Consider the following 21,484-nt stretch of genomic DNA (forward strand, 5'->3'; position numbering starts at 1 on the left):
ATACACTGCTGAGGGTTGCAATGGGTGACAGGAGAGGCCTGCTGTGCCATGTGGGTAGCTCCCTGAACTTGTGCTGCAGAGGCTGCAGATAGCTTCATAGTGCTATGCTTAACCCCATGTGCCACCAGGGAGGCCCCTGGGGCAGATATTTAATAAAGTATAATATGTTAAAATTTCACTTATCCAGAATGGTTGGCTGCTATTTGAAGTAAGCTTAACGGTAAACCCCAATGTATTATTTGCATATAATAGAAGCCCATTTCTTCAGTACTGTTCTGTTAAGAGATCAGCAGGAACCCTCTTCCACACAGGCACTCAGGGACTTCTGGGGTGGGTAAACATTATTATCCAGTGGAGGGGAGTGCCATGTACCAGCCAGCCAGGCTTAGGAAAGGGCACAGCATCTCCATGTGCATTTTCTAAGCATGCAACACTAGTTGCTTTAACAAACTACCTCCAAATCTTTATAGTCTGGGAAAATAAGGATAAAGTCCTCATTTTTGTCACTGTTCAAAGTGAATGAGAGTGGGGTATACTCTGTCCTATGCAGTCACTCAAGAATCAACCTTGTTTCCCTTAGTCACATGGCTCTACTGGTATAGTCAGGCTTCTCTGCCACAATTAAAGATAAGATGTTTAGGTTAGTATTTTATTTGTGAAATGATTCCTATACATATTAACTTTAAGTAACTCTATAGCAATAGCAGTGCAAAAATATTCTAATTATTTCAGTTTTAAAGTTGACAGTTTGAAGTGTTGAATGAGTTACCCTCAATGTTAAAATAACAACTCTGAGGTTTTAATGAATGGTTTTTCTTTTGCTTTCTGTCTATTTCTACTACTGGAGAATCCAGTGTTTTGTCCGTGGTTTACAATGTTGTGCTATATAGATTTGATTGCCTTTCTCACGCAGAGCCTTACTAGGGAATCTTTCCCATGTAATGTATATTCCTCTGAGGGTTTTCCCTACCATTGACCCCCAACTCCTTAAAGCTCAAATGTGACCTCCCTCCTCCCCAACACACACACACACACATACCTGGGTCATCCTATCAAGCAGAGGAGAGACACACACCTGACACAGGCAATTGGGTAGTGACTGATCGGATTGTCTGTAACTTGGGTAAGATCTTGAGCCTAAAATGTCAATTTTCACTACTGCAGCTAGTTTGACTTGGTTTTTATTCCAGTTTAAAATAGCTCTGAATAGACTAAAGATTTGATGTGGCCTGGCCCCTTACCTGTGATCTCTTCAACTTGGCTTCATGAAATGCTCCCCCGTCTCCACTGCAATGGCATACCCAAACAACTTAAATTCTAGAGACTTCCCAGGTTTTTAAATATACAGTTTTCACTGCCCAAAAAGGTACCCTTTTCTTTCTCTCTTCTTGCATTCTACCTGGTCTTCAAGAATCAGATCACATCACATTTCCTTGGCAACCCTCTTTGATTCTACAGAATCTGACCTCCTATTGTGGCATTTCATATTGTATTGTGCATCTGTGGATATCTGCCCGGTTCCCACAAAACTGTGAGCTTTTAGAGAGAAGAGATACTTCTAGAGAAGATACTGTATCTTTTTTTTTTTCTACATGCTTTAAAAACTTTGTAATAGCTGTTAGGCAGAAAGTACTCAAAGCATCTCTACCAGTAAATGAAGGAATGATACACAAATATGTATTTAGCAACTGACAGACCTCCTCAAGACTTACCCTTTTGTCATGTGGATTATTTCAAGCTGAGGTCAATCAAGGCTCTTCAGGCTCATGAGAAACTTTTGCCACTTAAAGATTTCAGTTTTTCATTATTGAATATGAACTTCTCTGTGGGATTTTCATACATGCCTTTTATTATATTGAGATAATTTCCTTTTGTTCCTCATATGTTTAGTGGTTTTATTGTGAAAGGATATGTGATTATTAAATTTAAACTTATTATCTCTCACCTGAATAATCAATGTATGCTCTCCTAGTTATCAAATTATATGGAAAGACAAATGATAATACAAAGGGAAACTGGGTCATAATAAAAATAAAAAGAGAAAAGTATAGGATATAAAAATCTCTCTAGCTAACATAGTTCATTCATTGTCATTCAACAAATACTGCCTATTACATGCCAGGAATTGTTCTAGTTGCTCTGCAAAATAGTGAACAAGATAATTACATTGGAAGACAAGCAATCTCATAAATGCATTTATTATTAGAAATCAAAATTAGTGTTTTGGGGAAAAAAAGGAGGCTATGCAAGAGAATGTCAAAGGAATCCTAAGTCAGATTTCATAGTTAAAGGGATGCCTTTCTGAGGATCTGATATTTAAAAATGAACTAAAGAATTAGCAGGAGTTCAGACAGATGGGGGGAAAAGGGCTGTTGAGGGAAAGGAATTCCAAGCAGAGAAAATAAAATATGCAAAGGATTTGGGGGCAGGAAACTGCTGACCCATAGGCAGAAAACAATCACTGGGACTGGCATGCACTTAGCGAAAGGACACGGGTGCAAGCTGAAGAAGAGAGAAGCGCAGGGTCACTGATGTGTTTTAAGTGTGGGGGTAGAATGATGCAATCAATATTTTCAAATCATCGCTTGCTACAAGGATTGAGCTGGAAGAATGAATGAATGTGGGGAGACCTAATTATAGACCATTAAATTCTCCAAGCAATGAAGATAATAGTATAGACCAGAGCTGTTGTGGTAAAGAGAGAGAACATCCATTGGCTTCACAGTATGTTTGAAAAATGAAAATACAACTTGGAGATGGACTGAAAGGAAAGGAAGACCAAGGTTTCAAGGGTGACAATTAAATTTCTGATTTAGTAAACAAGTAACAAAGGTGCCATTTCCTAAATTGGGGAAATCTGAAGGTACAGCAAATTGGGAGGAGGTTATGGCATAGATCAAAAATACTATTTTATTTTTTAATTTATTTATTATTACTGAAGTAGTACTGAATTATAACTTTATATAAGTTTCAGGAATCCATCATTAAAAATCAGCATATGGGGCCTCCCCGGTGGCACAGCAGGTTGAAAGCTACGCTGTGAACCTGTCCTCAGCCTCTGCAGTGCTGGTTCGATTCCCCACTGGCCGGGGAGATTCCCACATGGCACGGCAGACCTCTCCTGTCTCGCCCACTGCTCCCCTCAGCAGTGTCTTTGGTCCGTCTGCCTGTTCTATTCCCCGCTCTGTCTCTGGTGAATCCTCTCACCCTCCCGCACTTCTGGCCTGTACCCCAGTTCTTGTATAAATAAATAAATAAATCTTAAAAAAATCAACATACAGATACTACATTTAGTTCACCACTTCAAGTCCAACTCTGTTCTTCATCATGCAACTGACCCCTTTTACTTGACTTACCTAGTCCTATCTCCCTTCCCTTCTGGTAACTACTAATTGATCTTAGAGTCTAAAACATTTATTTTTGGTTTATTTAGTTCATCCATTTGTTTTCTCTATATACCAAATGAGTGAAATCATATGGTATTTATCTTTCTCTTCCTGACTTATTGCACTAAGCATATCCTCTATGTCCATCCATCTTTTTTTTATAGTAGTCCATTGTATATCTATAACACATCATTTTTATCCATTCTTCTGTCAATGGGCATTTAGGTTGTTTCCAGCTCTTGGCTATTGTAAGTAATGGTACAATAAACATGGGAGTACACATATCTCCTTGAATTAGTGTATTTGTATTTTTTGGATAAATACCCAGAAGTGGGATAACTGGATTATATGGAATTTCTACTTCTAATTATTTAAGGAGTCCATAATGGCTACACCAATCTACATTTTTACCAACAGTATATAAGAATTCCTTTCTATCCACATCCAACACTTGTTTTTTTCTTTTAGATAATAGTCAAAGAATACAACTATAGTTATGTTGATTATTTATGACAGTCTTGTGACTTCTACATAGATTTTGGATGGATGGGTGGATGGATGATAGATAGATAGATAGATAGATAGATAGATAGATAGATAGACAGATAGATAGATAGTTGAGGCTTGGGGTTGAGCAACAAACCTGGGAATTTATCAGCATGAATGAGATCACATTGGGACAAAGTGTTGAGAAAACATTAAGCTATCAACAACTCTATCATTTACAACTCAGAAGGGAGAGCAGGAAATCGCAAGTGTATGAGATGAGTGGCCTAAGAGGTTAGAAGTAAACAGGAAGTCAAGGAAACTCAAGAAAGGAGCACTTTTTGCCTAAAGTGCAGGCTAACCATGGCAATGAAATTATCAGCACCCTAGCTGAGACTTCCTTTCCCTGATCAGGGTATAGGTCAACTCTGTACTGGCTCCCTTGCTCCAGTTTTATATTTGCAGTCCAAACTCTCATGTTGAAATCCTTTTATCTCTCTAGATGTGTTAATGTCATGAGCCAATGTCACAACATCAGCATGTGACTTAAGGTGGTTAGTACTGCAGCCCACAGTGTAACACACTTTGACCACCCACGTAAAGGAAACCTTTCAACAGTTCAAGGAAAGTTTCAACAGTTAATGAGACACAAATTAATATCATAATTAAGTCTGAAGAGTACACTCTAATTTCTCTCATTTCCAAGGTCTTAATAACCCACAAAGGTAATTTATTCATAAATGTTGGTTATTCCAAGTAGACAAATACAGATAGGGAAAAAAAAGAGCAAGAAAATTTTTCTGAAGGATTTGATTTTTCCTGCTGAGCAGTGCTATGGTGAAAAAAAAAAGCAGTAATTTACTGTGACAGTAAATTACATTGACTTTGGGAAATGAGCATCCCCCAACCTTTGTGTCCTCATCTCTTAAGCAAAATAACTGAACTAGACTTTGCCCCTCCTTTCTAATGGTCTTTCTAAGAGTCTATCACTATAAAACTATTTTCAACTTAATATTAAGTAGAAATTTGGTCTCCAAACTGATCAAAATACAGAAAAGCGCTAAAGCACCCAGAGTCAATCACTGTACCAACCTTCATCAGCCTGACTTGCTGCTTGACACACTCCAAGTGTTACATAACATGAAAATTATTGCTAGCTTTAGATCTTTTTAGACAATTAAAAAAATAGCCATTCAAAGATTTCAACCATAAGGTATTCCTCATTTTAAGAATTTTATTTTTTTAAATATGTGTTTTATTTATGCATACAAGAACTGGGGTACAGGCCAGAGGAGTGGGGGTGTGAGTAGATTCACCAGAGACAGAGGGGAGCAGAACAGGAGGATTTACTGAAATTCACTGCTGAGGGGAGCAAGCGGTGAGACAGGAGAGGTCTGCTGTGCCGTGTGGGTAGCTCCCTGGCCAGGGATTAAACTCATGCTGCACTGGCTGGCGATAGCTTGACAGCATTGAGAATTTAACCCCTGAGCCATCAGAGAGGGCCCCATTTTAAGAATTTTAAATAGTCTCCCTAGGAAACTAGTGCCAAAGAAAGAAGGAAGGAAGGGAGAACAGGAAAAGGAAGAAAGGATGGGAGGATAGGAGGAGAAAATTTTTAAATATGTCCGTTTAGCGAGAAAGAGTGGTTCCAATTATATCAGAACAATCTCTCAGACCATTTCACAATCTCTGTGTTCCTAGAACAAAATCTGTGGCCACCAAAAAAAGAATCTTGTCTTCATGATAAAAAAAAAAAAAATTGCTGAGTGAGGTCAGAGGAGGCAGCATTTTTTCTCTCACATAATGTGCTTAACAAAAAAGAACTGAAATTAGCAACAGCCTAAGTTAATGCCAATTATCCCTGAAAACCAAAAAATAGTGCTTCAAAGAACTGGTATAAAAAGGGCATGCACATATTATTTTTTTTAACTGCACATACGGAAATGTCTTAGAGGTGCAAGTTTTTGTTTTAAAGGACAATGCCTATAAAAGAAAAGAGGTAGGATGGGCGATGTATATGTTTTGTCCCAGACTTGCCTGGTCCGTTTGGCCCTCTTTCTGTGGTTCCTGCCAGAAGGTCCTCAGACTTGTGGCAAGCTTTCAGGATGACCCTGTTGTGCTGGGCATCGCCCACAAGGGCACAGATACGTTGGGGTGATTTACTGGGGAAAATATCCTTTCTTCTCTCTTTCTATACATACTAATTCTATTAAAGTTCTTTCATAGTAAGAGTTTACTTCCTTTGTCTTTATGCAGTGGGTGGCAGGACTGTTTTAGAGCATACACCCCATAAGTTTGCGGGGCCACTGGGGAATTTCTTGGCTGCATACTAACACCTATAATCACTAAACCCTCCTGTGCAGAAGCAACTGCTGTGACCAGCTTCCTGTATATTTTTCCAAATAATATTCTATGCATGGATGTACCTGTAATACAAATATAATCATATATGTAATTGTAGCAGAATTACTCCAATTTGTCACCGGCTACAGTGATCACAAGGCTCTAATCAAAAGAGCATACACATTCAGATTAGGAATAGCTTGTTTTAAATGGTCTCATCAGTCTTTATCATGCACACATCATCAAGAAAGCAGTTATTTTATTGACTTAACTATACCTGTATGTTCATTCTGGTTGGAAGAGAGGTCATGGCCATGGGACCTTGCCCTAGCCTTCACCACACCATGTTGATTGTTTTAATCTGGATTCATTGCAAGAATCGGAGATCTGCATTTGTAAAGGTGGAGTCTGCATTGGATCCTCTGCTTCCTGTGTTTTATGTTTTTTCTCTTTATCAGTTGTCTTTTCCAATATTGAATAGTTACGCATTTACTAACTTTAGATTGGAGGCTACCTCCTGAGACAATGTCCCTTAACACAACTTGATTCATTTCTATCCTTCTATGCAAACCGTACACCATATACCTGAATTTTCCTCTTTCTTAGTATCTTGCCAGAAACAACAAAGGCAGTCAACTCACCACAATACTCTGAATTTTTGCGAAGAATTCCTCTTAAGGGGGTGGATAGGCATATGTTTCTCCTCTATGAGAGTAAAAGTGACAAGTTTACCAAATATTTGGCTTGGAATAGCTTTCCAACGTATCCAAGAATCTTCCCTACTATCTGCCACCCTACTCAGCGTCTACTAATAAACACTGGACCTATCTCAGGCACTGAAGACCTGTCAATTCTTACCTTTCATAGAATTCTGTTCCAACAATGCAGTTATTGTATCACCAAGTGGGCATAATAACCAGAATTTGCTATCGTGTGCTCAAGGCCCTCTATGATCAATAGAGCTAATCGAGACAAAGTTAGCTGACAGTTCAAAGTTTCTTTTAAGCAAACAAAACAATAAAACAGGTCCAACAGCTGTCTACTTTCCTTCCTATTCCCTAGCATTCCTGAGACCAACACAGAGGACAAATCTTAATCTTGTGCAATTCCCACACATGAACTGTGCTGCTTTGGACTATTGCAGAGCTCTTTTATCTTTATTGGCATTGAGGAGACAGTCGAATTTTCTTCTGGATAAACTCTATGGAACGTTCTACACAGCCAAGAGGCTCAGGCTTCAGGCCCAGGGCACCATGGAGGCCACATGTGGTTTCATCTGGGCAAACACTTTAAAATAAATTCCCTGGCTTTTCTTCAGAATTACTGAGATGACAGGCAGCTGCCACCCACTTAGTAAGATGATGTCCAGAACTAACACGAGTGCCTTATAGATATATGGCTGTAAAAACAGACTAGCGAGTTAGGTCTCAAATTATGACATCATCTTATAATTTGGATTGCCATCTTACTATATTGTTAAACTGCTGTAGTTCTTTTGTAATGCAACCAGAGCTTTAAAAAAAATCACTTTGACACACCCTTTGGGGAATTAAAATACAGTAGTAAACCTAAAAAGCTTTGTTCTGAGTTTATTTCATAACATAAAAAATAAAATGAAGAAATTGCCAGGATTCTGTTTTCAATATTTCTAGTTATTTGGTTATTATCTAAAGAAATTGGTGACAATTGACCTTCATGCTTTTTAAAAAAGTTTTTATAAAAATGAAATGTTCTCCAAAACTAAAACTATAAGGCAAGGGCTATAACCAGAATAATTCTCTTTGTAAAAGATTCATTATCCTATCACTTTTTAGCCTTCTATTTCTAGTATTCTAAGTTTCCTTAAGTAGTTATTTGTTGTTGATGCATTCTAAGGTACCTGGAACTGTTTTTTAGATATTTTTCATGTAAATGGAATTAATTTTAATGACTATTTAGATTGATAATTTATTATTATAATCCTATTTTAAATTGTTAGGATTTTTAAAAGTCACTTCAGAATACTTATGCTCTAGTTTATTCAAATGTTTAAGAGAAAACTAATGCTAAAATTATTGTATTTGCTAACTAATATTTTTCTGGTGGTCTGATATAATGTGTTTTCAGCTGTACCTCCACCCCAACGTATTAAAATTCTGTTTTTCTATTGCATGGTCATACTTTGATGGATGCTCATTAAAATCATATTTTCTTACTTCTTACATGTTTAAATCTCATCAAATCTAAGATGTCATCATGGTAAGACACATCATTATCTCTACAACTAAAAAAGAAAAAAAACTAATAATCACTATGCTTCCCTATCATTTAGAATTTTTTTTAGACTTTTTGAAAAAGTTGTTTTAAACTTAAAATGCAAAGTTTTTCATGTATTCTTACGTGCCATAACAAAGATTCAGGTTAAGATATTCCTCACGTGTCTTTGCATTTAGAACTGGACTCTATCACTTTTCTATACGGAATTGTCAGTTTTCATATTTTGCCATTTTCTATGCTGTCAGGAGCATGGGAAATGCATTTCATACAAGGGACTCCAATATTTATTGTCTCTGAGATTTGACTCTCAATTACTCACTCCTCTTCTGCCAATTTTTATGATATCCATAAAAACTTTTTTTCATCCAATGATACCACTTCCTTCAACTAAAAGCAATATTAGTGGCCTCTTTTTTCTATTTCAATACCTTTCTGTATACACAAAATCTTTTCATTTCAAGGATGAGTAGTGGCATAATATTTTGTAAACTATTTTAAATGTCAGCTAATTCATTTTAAGTAAAGTAACTCTATACAAAACTCACTTGAAGTGCTAATGACCAGGTTTACTCCAGGGTGTAAAATGAAACCACAATTGTCCCCTGTCCCCCCCACCCCCAGTCTACAGTGACTCTGAGACACCATCAACTCTAAGGTAGCCTGATTTCAGAGATGTTCAATTGTGAAACAATAATGCACCTCTTAAGGTAGGTGAAATATGGGGCTAACCCTTCCACCAAAATGTCCCACTGCTTCCTAAATGTGACCTTGTTTTTTAATTCCTGGCTCAATGCAGCTCATTGTTGAGATATCCATGATTATAACCCTCCTAGACACTTCTCATTGCTCACTGAAATTACATCTCCAATTTGCAGCGGTATGTCACATTCGCTTTTTTCCAGAATAAACTCTTATGAACTCAGCTATAAGAATCCTTTTGATACTGCTTAGCACAGCTTTCTATTGAGACCAGGGGTGATGCCCTTCTGGGAAATGAGAGCAGAATAAAAGGCAGTGGGCATCAAAGTTCCCACTCTGCTGGTTTGTTCAACAAAGTTAGATTTGATCTTTGGATATGCAAACATTTCCCCTTCTATCATTGCTCTTATCCTCCCCTCTAACACCTGCCTATTAAATCCACAGTCTATTAGACTTGACTCCCAACTGAAGCATAATTTGTGTAGGTTAGATATTTGTGTGGAAATTTACTATAGCAATTACCCTGAATTACCAATGAATGGGGTAAAAGTTTTGTTCCTATGGTAACTATTTTAGAGCAGTGCATACTTACTATACTTCTAAAATATGCAGCCTGTCCTTATGGGAGTACACATCATCTTGAATGGATTTTCCTCCTTCAATAAACATTATTTGTTCCCTTTTTACCTGATTTCAGAATAAAATAAAACTTTGGAATAATTGCTAAGGAAGAGCTTCGGGAAATGAGAGCCATGGATGGGCCTGGCCCTTGCAGCTGTCTTGGGAAAAGAGCAGGAAGGTCCTCAAGTGTTTTCTGGGAACACATGCCAGTCCCTCCATAATTGTATTTCTCCCAGACGCTCTCTATTTTCCATGCATCATCATGTTTGCTGTGTTTGGGGTGTTGCTATGCAAAATGATATAAAAGAGTGGAGTTTTTTCCTAAGGCTTGAATCAAGCTTAGCAACTGCTACTTAGGATGATGCAAAAGTTTCTTACAAAAATTTTAGAATTCCTTGGGGAATGATCTAAGAATGTTGATGATAAGAAAGCATAAATGTCAATAATGGTTAACATGTTATGCTACATTACAAAATATATCAGTTCTAGAGCCTTTGGAACTATTGATGTCATTTAAACCATACTTTTATAAAGGGGTCTTATTTGTATTTTTATAAACAAAAGGACCTCTCCATCTTTTCCCCCAAATCATAGGCCTCTATGAATTTTTTTCCTTTACAAAGAATGTACTATGATCTTACTAAAACAACAAAATAAAATTATAACTTTAGTATTTCTTACAGACGTTTGTATCATGCTTTTTATTTTATCTTTCCGTGTGTGTGTGAACTTTCCTTCAGGGCTTTCTCATATAAAAAGATCTATGACTTCTATAGTTCTGTGACAGACACAAAGGAATTATGAAGCATGTTCTTACTATCTTAAGCATGTAGGCCCCACCCTCAGCAAACATCATTTATAGATACTTTTATGAATCTTCATAATTAATGGGGAAACATGAGCTTACTTAAGGACTAGAAACTGAAATGCAGGCATTGGGAGAGTAAGATTAAAAAAAAGTTGTGGTATGCTTATACAACAGAATATTACTGAGCAATCCAAAGAAGACAAACTCATGCCATTTGCAGCAACATGGATGGAGCTGGAAGAAATTATGCTAGCTGGAATTAGTCAGAAGGAAAAAGATAAATACTGGATAGTCTCACCTATATGTGGAATATAGAGAAACCAAATTAAAGGTTAAAAAAAAAAAGCTAGCAAGATAACCATAAAACTGAGGCATACAGCAAAGGAGGGGTTGGTGGGGGGAAACAGAGGAGGGTTGAACACAAGGAACTATGATGATGGTTTATGGATGATAAGGTGGTAGGAAAAAAATGGGGACTACAATGATGTAAGAAAAAAATTAATAAAAAACAATTAAAATGTTTTAAAGTAAGTTAAAAAAACAAAGTTACATATATGCTTAAATTAAAAAACAAAAGAGTAAGTGATGGTAAATGACTCAATTTTTGTGCCTCCAAAGATAGCAATCTCAAGTGCAGTTCACCCCTGCATAAGATACAAGGATCCTAGGTCTTATTTCAGGTTTCTAAACATCCTGCCTGCCTTCAATCTGCTTGAGTGTCTGAAATTCCATCATCAAGTCTCATCCACACTGCTGAATTATTTGATTCCAGTAGGTACATGTTCCTCCAACTAAAGGAGGCAGAAAGCACAGCAGGGAGAGACAACAGCAGAGGGACTGAAAAAAAGGTGTGATTGTACAATCACATCATTAAAGGCATCCTTCACCACAGCAGGAACTTGGACAATTGACGTTGCTATGATGTGCATTAGTTGCTCAGTGAATGAGAAAATAACAGCATCTGTGAGAAGATTTGTTGAGGGCATAAAGGCCTTTTCTGCTTTCTACATTTTCAAATTTGTATGGTCTCCAACCTCATTGGCAGGAGCACCTTAAAATGGCTAGGTTTACTCTTTGTTTTCCTGGTTCATCAACCCTGAAAAATGAATGGTGTCAGAGAAAAAGGAAACAGTTCTTCCTCTTGTGCTTAAGAAAACCCTGCTCTCTGTATCAAGATCAGAACGAAGAAGGGATGGTAGCCCCTGGTCTTACTTGCAATAGGCTTAAAATTTTTTACCTTCTTTTTTTTTTTTTTTTTTTTTTACCAATATTTTACTCTTTCATGGTGTCCCAGTGATGATATAGCTGATAGATACCAGAAGCCTGGTCATGGGAATTTATCCAAATTGTTAAAAAATATAGTATGTATTGCTTTAAGATGATCCCTTCTATCTTTAGATGGCTAATTTATTTCTGTCTTGGAAATGTCAAGCCATAATTATTTGCCAATTGATGATATATCTAAATACATGTCAGACAAGTCATACATATAGGAGTTAATGCTAGCCAGGAAAGTGCATAAAAGAGGATCAGGATCATAGTAAGGCTGCTAATAAGCCTCGTGAAATTTTGCTCATGGATCTAAATAATAGAAGCAAGGAGCAATGAAATGAGAAGTACTATGGATTAAGTGAGGAAAAAAAAACAGAATTCAGGATCTTTCAAGTCCTATCTCCACAGTGAATATTCAACTCATTTGGAGCGATATTTGCATTTGTAATAGCCAAACATTTTACCATTTCTGGACCTGGCATCCATTAAAGGCAGACCAGGTGGTACCAGCTGCATATGAAGAAAGAAATCACACGGTTTCATTATGTAAAGTAATGATGGCAGAATGGGCAATACAAGCCAGCTGGATCCATTGCTGCCATTTTTTAGTAGTTGCACATGCACCCACATGTGCAACCACACAAAAAGGAAGGGTCAAAAGCTCTGAATTTGTGGAGACAGAGATTGAACCTGGTGTTCCTGAAATATAAACCTTTCCTGGTCTGTTATTATGAACACAAAAGCAGGTCTTGCTCATAGGCTCATAGTGGGGAGTAAATCCACTTATTAAATTAAGTAAGATGTAAGTAAATTATCACACGGCTTTTCAAATCCATGTATAGCTGGTAAAATGAGAAACAACAATATTGTCAAATTTTTTCTATAATAGTAATAATAGCAAAATATATAGCAGTGACTAGGATCTGTATTATTCTAAGTGCTAAAACTTTTTTTTTTAAGATTTATTTATTTATTTATACAAGAACCGGGATACAGTCAGAAGCGCGGTAGGGTGAGAAAATTCACCAGAGCCAGAGCAGGGAACAGAACAGGCAGACTGATGGAGAAATACACTGCTGAAGGGAGCAGCGGGCGCGGCTGGAGAGGTCTGTCGCGCCATGTGGAACCCTTGCCAGAGGCCGGGGATCGAGCCGGTGCTGCAGAGGCTGCGGGCAGATTCACAGCCCAGCAATCAACGGCTGCGCCACCAGGGGAAGCCCCTGAGTGCTAAAACTCTTAATCCTCATAATAATCTTATAAGGTATGATTATTGTCCTTATAGGGAAACTGAGTCACAGAGAGGTTAGGTAATGACCCAAGATCTGACCATTAATGACAGAAGTGTTGGCAGGAGAGTGTAGATGCATATTTACAGTCCAAGAGAAGGTCAAGGCTTGCTTTCAAAGTTAACAAGAAAGTTGCATATACCACACATAACGGGGTCTCTCCTTTATTAACTACTTTATTATTAAAGCCTTTGCACATATTTAATTTTGATTTTTCTTCTCTAAATATAAAGGTGGCATAGATGCCCATATGGTAAATTGCATATCAGTCACGTTCACATTTCTTTTGCTATTTTCTGGGCATACCACAAAGGCCCAATTCTACTCACCTTGGAGTGGGTTTGACACTCTTCTGGAGGAAGGCTGTAAATCTGAATGCATTCTTGGCAAAGTATTCTTTTTTTTTCCTCTCTCTCTCTCTCTTATTTATTTATTAATTTTTTTTAATTTTTATATTCCCCATACAATTGTGATCCCCTTATTTTGACCCCAATCCCTTTCCTCCCTGCCCCGACACCCCATAGAGTGTCTCTGGTTCATGGTTGTTTGTTGATTTTGATTTTTACTTTCTTATAGTTATTCTTTTTCCTGGTCCCTTATTTAAGTTTTCTAGATTCCTGCTATGAGTGAGACTATCCGGTATTTTTCTTTTTCTTTCCGGATTATTTCACTGAGCATGATCCCTTCCAGTGCCATCCATGTTGCTGCAAATTGCATGTGTTTATCTTTTTTGAATGCTGAGTAATATTCCATGGTGTATATGTACCACATCTTCTTGATCCAGTCATCTATTTTTGGGCATTTGGGTTGTTTCCAAAGCTTAGCTATTGTAAACAGTGCTGCTATAAACATAGGGGTGCAGGTGCTCTTTGGAATTGATGTTTCTGTGTCCTTTGGGTAAATACCTAGGGGTGGAATTGCTGGATCATATGGAAGCTCTATGTTTAGTAGGTCCAGAAATCTCCACACAGCTCTCCATAGTGGTTGGACAAGTTTGCACTCCCACCAACAGTGCAGGAGAGTTCCTTTTTCTCCACAACCTTTGGCAAAGTATTCCTACAGGCACCCACTGTAAAGTCAGTATCTGATACTATTTTTATATAAGCAAAAACAAAACTCCTTTTCTCTGCCAGCTAGATTTCTTATTTTGGACTTTTAATGTCCATATTCATTGTTTGACATTTTATGCGAAGGTTTGGGGTCACTGGAAATTCAGAGATCATCCAAGTTACACTACCTCCACTAACTGCAAGAAATGAGACCAGGGGCCTCTCTGGTGTGAAGGCAGTTGAGCACCGTACTGTGAAGCTGTCCGTAGCTCTGCAGCGCGGGTTTGATCCTGGCCCACCGGCGAGAATCCCACATGGTGAAGCAGACTTCTCCTGTCTCGCCCGCTGCTCCCCTCAGCAGTGTATTTCAGTCAGTCTGTTCTGTTCTCCGCTCTGTCTCTGGTGAATCCTCTTACCCTCCCGCACATTTGGCCTGTACCCTGGTTCTTGTATAAATAAATCTTTAAAAAAAAAAGAAAGAAAGAAATGAGACCGGGTTTCAGGTCACTGTGTGCCTGTAGAATTTGTGGCATTATGTTGTAGTTGATATGTTCATGTGTAAAGTTTTTAAATGAAGCAGATGTTTAGGGCTGTGACACATTGATGGCTTGCTAGCTTAATAGTGAATGAGGAAGGATATGCAATCAGTCTTGTTCCAGAAGAAAATCCAAGAGGTACAAGTAGGATGGTAACAGAATTGTAGGCATCTACACTCCCCTGTTATTAAAACTGCTAAAAAGTGAGATGGGGTCCCTGCAAAGAACTCTGCACCCATCAGTAAATGTATCTGACCCTATTGGACAGCATGGACAAGGGACCCTCATTCGACTAGATGACTTGTAAGATTTCTCCTGCCCTCAGTTCTAAGACTTTAGTGATTATTTTCACAGAGAACTTCATTTTTTATATCCATAGACATTGAAGCATTTGGAAATTTAATGAAACAATTCCAAGTAGTAAGAGTCTGAAAAAGAGAGCTCTGTTAATTTTATGAAGTCTGTGAACTGAGTTTTCTAAAAACCCCAGAAAGATGACAGGTGCTTCCTGAAATGCCATACTCAGAATCAGGGCTGAACAAGGGCAAGGGGACTGTGACCTCTGAAGACCCGAGTGCATTGATAGACAAAAGTGGAGAGGAAAGAAGAGAAAGGAAAAATAGTGGAACAACAGAGAGACAGCTGTGAGGATACTAATGCAATCATCACAACAATCACATCAGTTCATCATAGTCCTTGTCCTTTTATTCACCAAAGCAACTAGATCTCAGGGTCGTGAGTCCTGAGGTCAGATGGTCAGCAGCAGAGGCAGAGCACAGACCTCAGTGGTGTGACCTCAGATTACAGGTGTGCCCTCAGTACCTGGCAGACTCCCCCACCTGTGCAGTGGCTAGCTCAGCTTAGCATGGAGGACTCTAAATCAGTGACAGGTGTAAGAAGGGAAGCTCACTTCCAAATCCTGCTGTTAGCCATGAGTTTATTAATACATTGGGCTGTCTGAAATATGTTGCACAATTGGCTCTGAAACTCACCTTTCTTTATATGACATGGAAAAAATATTAATGAACCTTAGAGATCTGTATTAAATTCCTCTTAGGAAGGACTAGAAGAAATGGAAAAATAATTGAGTGGATAATAAAAAGAAAGTTTTATCTAGTTTTTTTAAGATTTATTTATTTATTTATACAAGAACTGGGGTGCAGGCCAGAGACAGAGCAGGGAACAGAACAGGCAGACTGAAGAAATACACTGCTGAGGGGAGCAGCGGGCGAGACAGGAGAGGTCTGTCGTGTCATGTGGGACCCTCGCTGGCAGGCCGGGATTGAACCGGCGCTGCAGAGGCTGTGGACAACCTCACAGTGCGGCGCTCAACCCGCTGCACCACCAGGGGAGGCCCTAGGTTTTGTGTTTTTTTTTTAAATGAACTTTAATTTGATCTCTATGTTTACAAGATAGTCAACATTTTCATGATCTGATTTAATGCTAGAGTTCTTTTTATTTTTTACAAAAAGAATAAAATATGGAAGATGATTTGGAAAAGTCTTTTTAAAATGACTAATCTCACTAAGAAAACATGAGTGGAAATTTATGATTCATACTTTTCAAATTAACACAAAGAAGCTTTGGAATTACTACCCAAATAACTACTTCATACTTATTCTCAACAATTATCACTTTTTAAGCCTGCTATTTAAAAAGTTCAATCCCGTTGATTAGACAAGTAGACTTACCCAGGAACCCAGGAATTATGCGTAAAGCAAGAACTCAGACCAAAACAAACTAGTTTTAAGACGAGAAAAAAATATTGAAAAGAATGTAGATAGGTCATAGGTAACAAAAAATCATCATCTAAAAAGTAATATGACTTAACTATCAAGTTAAGAAGGAAAAGAGTATACAAGGTCTAGGTATGACATTTACAATTTTTATTGTTTTATAATAAAACAATCTGTCTATATCACTTAGGCTTTGGCAAAATCCCTAGATCCATAGAGAATCCTTAGTCATCCACCTCTCAATCCTTTATTATCTGTAATAAAGGTGACCTGGGTGCACATTCTGTAGCTGATTGTACTGAATGTGCTGAGAAATCTGAGAATAAAAAGCCAATGAGGGCCTCCCCGGTGGCGCAGCGGTTGAGCGCTGGGTTGCGAAGCTGCCCGCGGCCCCTGCGGCGCCGGTTCGATCCCCGGCTGCTCCCCGGCCACCGGAGGAGGGTCCCACATGGCGCGCAGACCTCTCCTGCTGCCCGCTGCTCCCCTCAGCAGTGTACTTCGGTCCTTCTGCCTGCTCTGCTCCCCGTTCTGGCTCTGGTGAATTCTCTCACCCTCCCGCGCTTCTGACTGTACCCAGTGCATGTATAAACAAAAAACAAAACAAACAAACCAGCAAACAAATAAATAAAGCATGCCTCTATTTAAAAAAAAAAAAAAAAAGCCAATGACATAAATTTTTCGGTGAGAAGGAAATTATTTTTCTGTTAAGCATCTGGCAACACTATACAGACTAAATTTGGTGGTCTCCAATTCCTTTGAATAACCTTGATAATAAAGAAGTGTTGAAAATTTCTCACCTGTGTGATTTTTAAGGGTTGTTTGCTATTTTTGGATTTGGTATGAACCAAAAAGAATCTTAAGGTTGTTTCTCAAAGCAAGAGACAAAGTCATAATGATAATGTTGACGGAACTTCGATTTCAGAAGGGTCATGATAGTTTTGCTAAACTAAGCAATGGTGCCAAGTTTGAGATGAAGTGAGCGCTAAAACAAGGAAAGCACTAACGACAGTAATTGAAGAGCACTAAAGGGGCCTTGGGAAACAGCTTCATCCAATGCCAAATGCAATGCCCACCTCTGCATTGAGGGTCAACTTTTCACTGTGGTACTTTACCCGATGACTCCTTACAGAGTCACCAAGAAAAATGTTAAGTGATATTTTATTTGACCCATTTATACTGTTTCTTAGGTATAAACTATAAAGATTGAGATTATCTTTGTATTTGTGTTTGATATCAGCTCATTTGAAATTACTCATTAATTTCAAAGCTAACTTTTATTATTGTTCTTCATACTTCCCATATGAAGAACATTAAATCAAGCTGACTTTTTCTTTCAATGTAAAATTAAAAAATAAGACAATAAATAAAAAATAAATCTCAATTCATAATCCATCACTATATTTTACTAGTTAAACAGGAGGTTTTCATGTAGCTTACTTTTGTTTTACATGTACACACTATATATAGAACAAGTTGAGAGTAAATACAATTTCATGGATGATGCTAGCTCATTTACATACAGAAACTTTTATAGATTGTAGGTTTACTTATTCAACTGCCTTGATATAAATGCAGAAATTCTAACTGACCAGGAATTCCATTTAAAATTATTCTATTTAATAATAGATAAGATGTATCCATAGGTAGTTGATACTCTGAAAACATTTTTTTTTTTAAAGATTTATTTATTTATTCATACAAGCACTGGGTACAGTCAGAAGCGCGGGAGGGTAAGAGAATTCACCAGAGCCAGAGCGGGGAGCAGAGCAGGCAGAAGGAGCGAAGTACACTGCTGAGGGGAGCAGCGGGCGGCAGGAGAGGTCTGCACGCCATGTGGGACCTTCCTCCGGTGGCCGGGACCCTCCTCCAGTGGCAGGGGAGCAGCCTGGGATTGAACCGGCGCTGCAGAGGCTGCGGGCAGCTTCGCAACCCAGCGCTCAACCGCTGCGCCACCGGGGAGGCCCTCTGAAAACATTTTTGACTGATGCCTTACAATAACCCTACATAGTAGAAACTAACATTATCTTCATTCAACAAATGGAGAGAATGCAAAGAAGCTAAGAAACATGCCAAAAGTTAGAAGGTAGGTGGTAAAATCTAATTTTAAAGCCAAGTCTACTGACTTGGAGCCAAATGTCTGACAAAGAGCACCATAAGCTTTCCATTAGTCTAGGTATTACTTTATGAACTACAATAAAAGCACATTGTTTCAAAGTAGTCAATCATCAAGAATTAATCACAAATTCAAACTGACTTTTCTTATTCCAATTATTAAGCTTTTAACATATGTTACTAACACCATTTTCCCTCAAACCTCAAAGTGCTTTTGCAGTAAAATTTTACTGATGTTCAGTTAAAAATCTCTTAGGATTCACTATAATTTTCCATTGAAGAAAAACATTGATATCATAAGCTAAATTTAGCAATATATATCAAGAGTCTTAAAATAATTTTTGCCTCTAACTTAGAAATTCCATTTCTGGGGAATTTATCCTCCAGAAATAGTTAAAATACATATAAATGTTTCGTTACAAATTTATATATATTTATAAAATCAAATTTTGGAAGTTATAAAAAGATTTCAGAGAATGGCTAAAGAAATGATAGCAATGCTATCTCAAGGTGTGATTAGGAAGAATTTATTATACCCTGAAAAACATTATGTTCATTTTACTTGAAGTGTGAAGCAAAGAAGGAGGGTATGGAATTTAGGGCAAGCATTTAGTTACATCAATGTAAGATAAACTTTCCAGAATCACAAAAATGGAAGACATGAAAATGTGATTAAAATGCCTTTTTGTTTTCTCTATTTTTTATATTTTCCAATTCAAAATAATTTTCACACACTAATTTTAAAATAGAAAAATATATTTTGATTTTTTACTTAAAAAATTATAGATCACAGGGCCGCCCTGGTGGTGCAGGGGTTAAGTCTATCAAGCTACCAGCCACTGAAACATAAATTTGATGCCCGGTCAGGGAGCTAATCCACATGGCACAGCAGACTTTCCTGACTCGCCAGTTGCTCCCCTCAACAGTGTATTTCAGTAGATCCGCCTGTTCTGCTCCCCACTTTGTTGCTGATGAATACTCCCACCCCCTGCACCTCTGGCCTCCACCCCAGTACTTCTACACAAAAATAAATAAAACCTTTAAAAAAATTATAGATTACAGAGAGTCCAGCATGATGCCGGACTTGCTTGCTCCATATGCTCACAACTAGAGTGCAGCTGAACACAGCCAATAACTCCCTGGAAAAGCCAGATGACTACAATACATACCAGAAGCAACAGTCCTGTGGAAAGGGATAGGAAAAGTTTAATTGCACTATGTTTACAATGATACTGGGAAAGCACACCCCACAAGAAGGAGGGGCAGCTGCCGTACCAAACCACCCACAGTTGCTGACTCATGACAACACTGGAGACTTTGGAGACCTGGCACTGCACTGGGTAAGGGGGTGCATAGAACTGGTGTGCAGGACAGAGAGTGCATTGTTAGAGAGCTTTAGGAGCAGGGCTGCAGAGTGACAATTACTGGCTTGAGTCTGAGGCTCCCAATATAGAATATCTAAGGCACAAACCCCTGGGAAGAACCAGGTTGGATCACCTGTGTCTCCTCCTAAGGGGGCCTATTACTCAAAGTCCAAGGTTGGAATATTCAGAACACCTGCCACTCCCCTCCCTCCAGGGCTAAAGCCAAGATAATGAAATAAATACTTTCATTCACCATAGTGCAAACACCTGTTAACAGCCAGCACAAAGACCCCAGGATAAGGCTCTGTGCAGAGAAAGAAAAGAGAACAATTCCCAGCTGTGACCCTGTACCAACTACAATCTATGTCCAGTACTGCATTGGTGCTCAAGTAAATCCTAGGGGTGGAAGCTAGCATGAGAATATATGAGACACTGAAGAGCTGGCTGGAAGAGGGGTTACTGTAGATCCCCAACCTATAACTTTGATACCCACAGCTTATTAGGAAGCTTGAATCCCTGATGGTCACTGGAGGTGATTCTTCAATTCCCTATATAATGCAACTTGAATAAGAGTCGAACAAGACCCCCAATTATTTGAAATAATATAATAAAAGCAAGAGGAGAAATACATGAAATAAAGATAAAAAAGACGACAAAAGATCAATAAAATTAAGAGTTAATTCTCTGAGAAGGTAAATATACAATCTCTTGTCAGGTTAACAAAGAAAAAAGAGGGAAAGGAATAAATAAACAGAATCAGAAATGAAAGAGATGGAATTACTACAGATAGCACAGAAGTACCAAGACTAACCCCAGAAGACACAGATGAGTTGAACAAACTAATCACAACCATGGAAACTGAAATAGCAACAGAAAAATCTTTCCAAAAAGAAAAGTTCAAGATCAGACCACTTTACAAATGAGTTTTATCAAAACTTTAAAGAAAAACTAATGCCATCTTGCTCAAATTGTTTTTAAAAACACAAGAGGGAACACTCCCTAATACTTTTACTTTGTAAACATTACACTTATACCAGAGTCAGATAAAGAAAACATGAGAAAAAAATTATAGACCAATAGATCCTTGATGAACACTGATACAAAAATATTCAACAAAATATTAGCAAGTTGAATTCAACAGTGTATCACAAGGATTATATATCATGATCAACTGGTATTTATCTTAGGGATGTAATGATAGCTTAATGTATGTAAATTAATATAGAAGATCATATCAACAAAAGTACAGATAAATGATAATAGATGCAGAGAAAGCATTTGGTAAGATCCAGCACCCATTTATAATAAAAGCTATTTATAACAGAAGGAACATACCTCAATATAAGAAAAGCCATGTATTATACACCAACAGCTAATATAATATCTGGTGGTGAAAAATTGAAAGCTTCCCCTTTAAGCTGATGAAGGATCTTAGACAAGGATGCCCATCTGTTTAACTTAGTATTAGAGGTTTTGGATAGAGATATTAGACAAAAACTGGAAATAAAGAGAATCTAAGTTGAGAAAGAA

Source organism: Talpa europaea, assembly GCF_964194135.1.
Source record: "Talpa europaea genome assembly, chromosome: 14".
Lineage (NCBI taxonomy): Eukaryota > Metazoa > Chordata > Mammalia > Eulipotyphla > Talpidae > Talpa > Talpa europaea.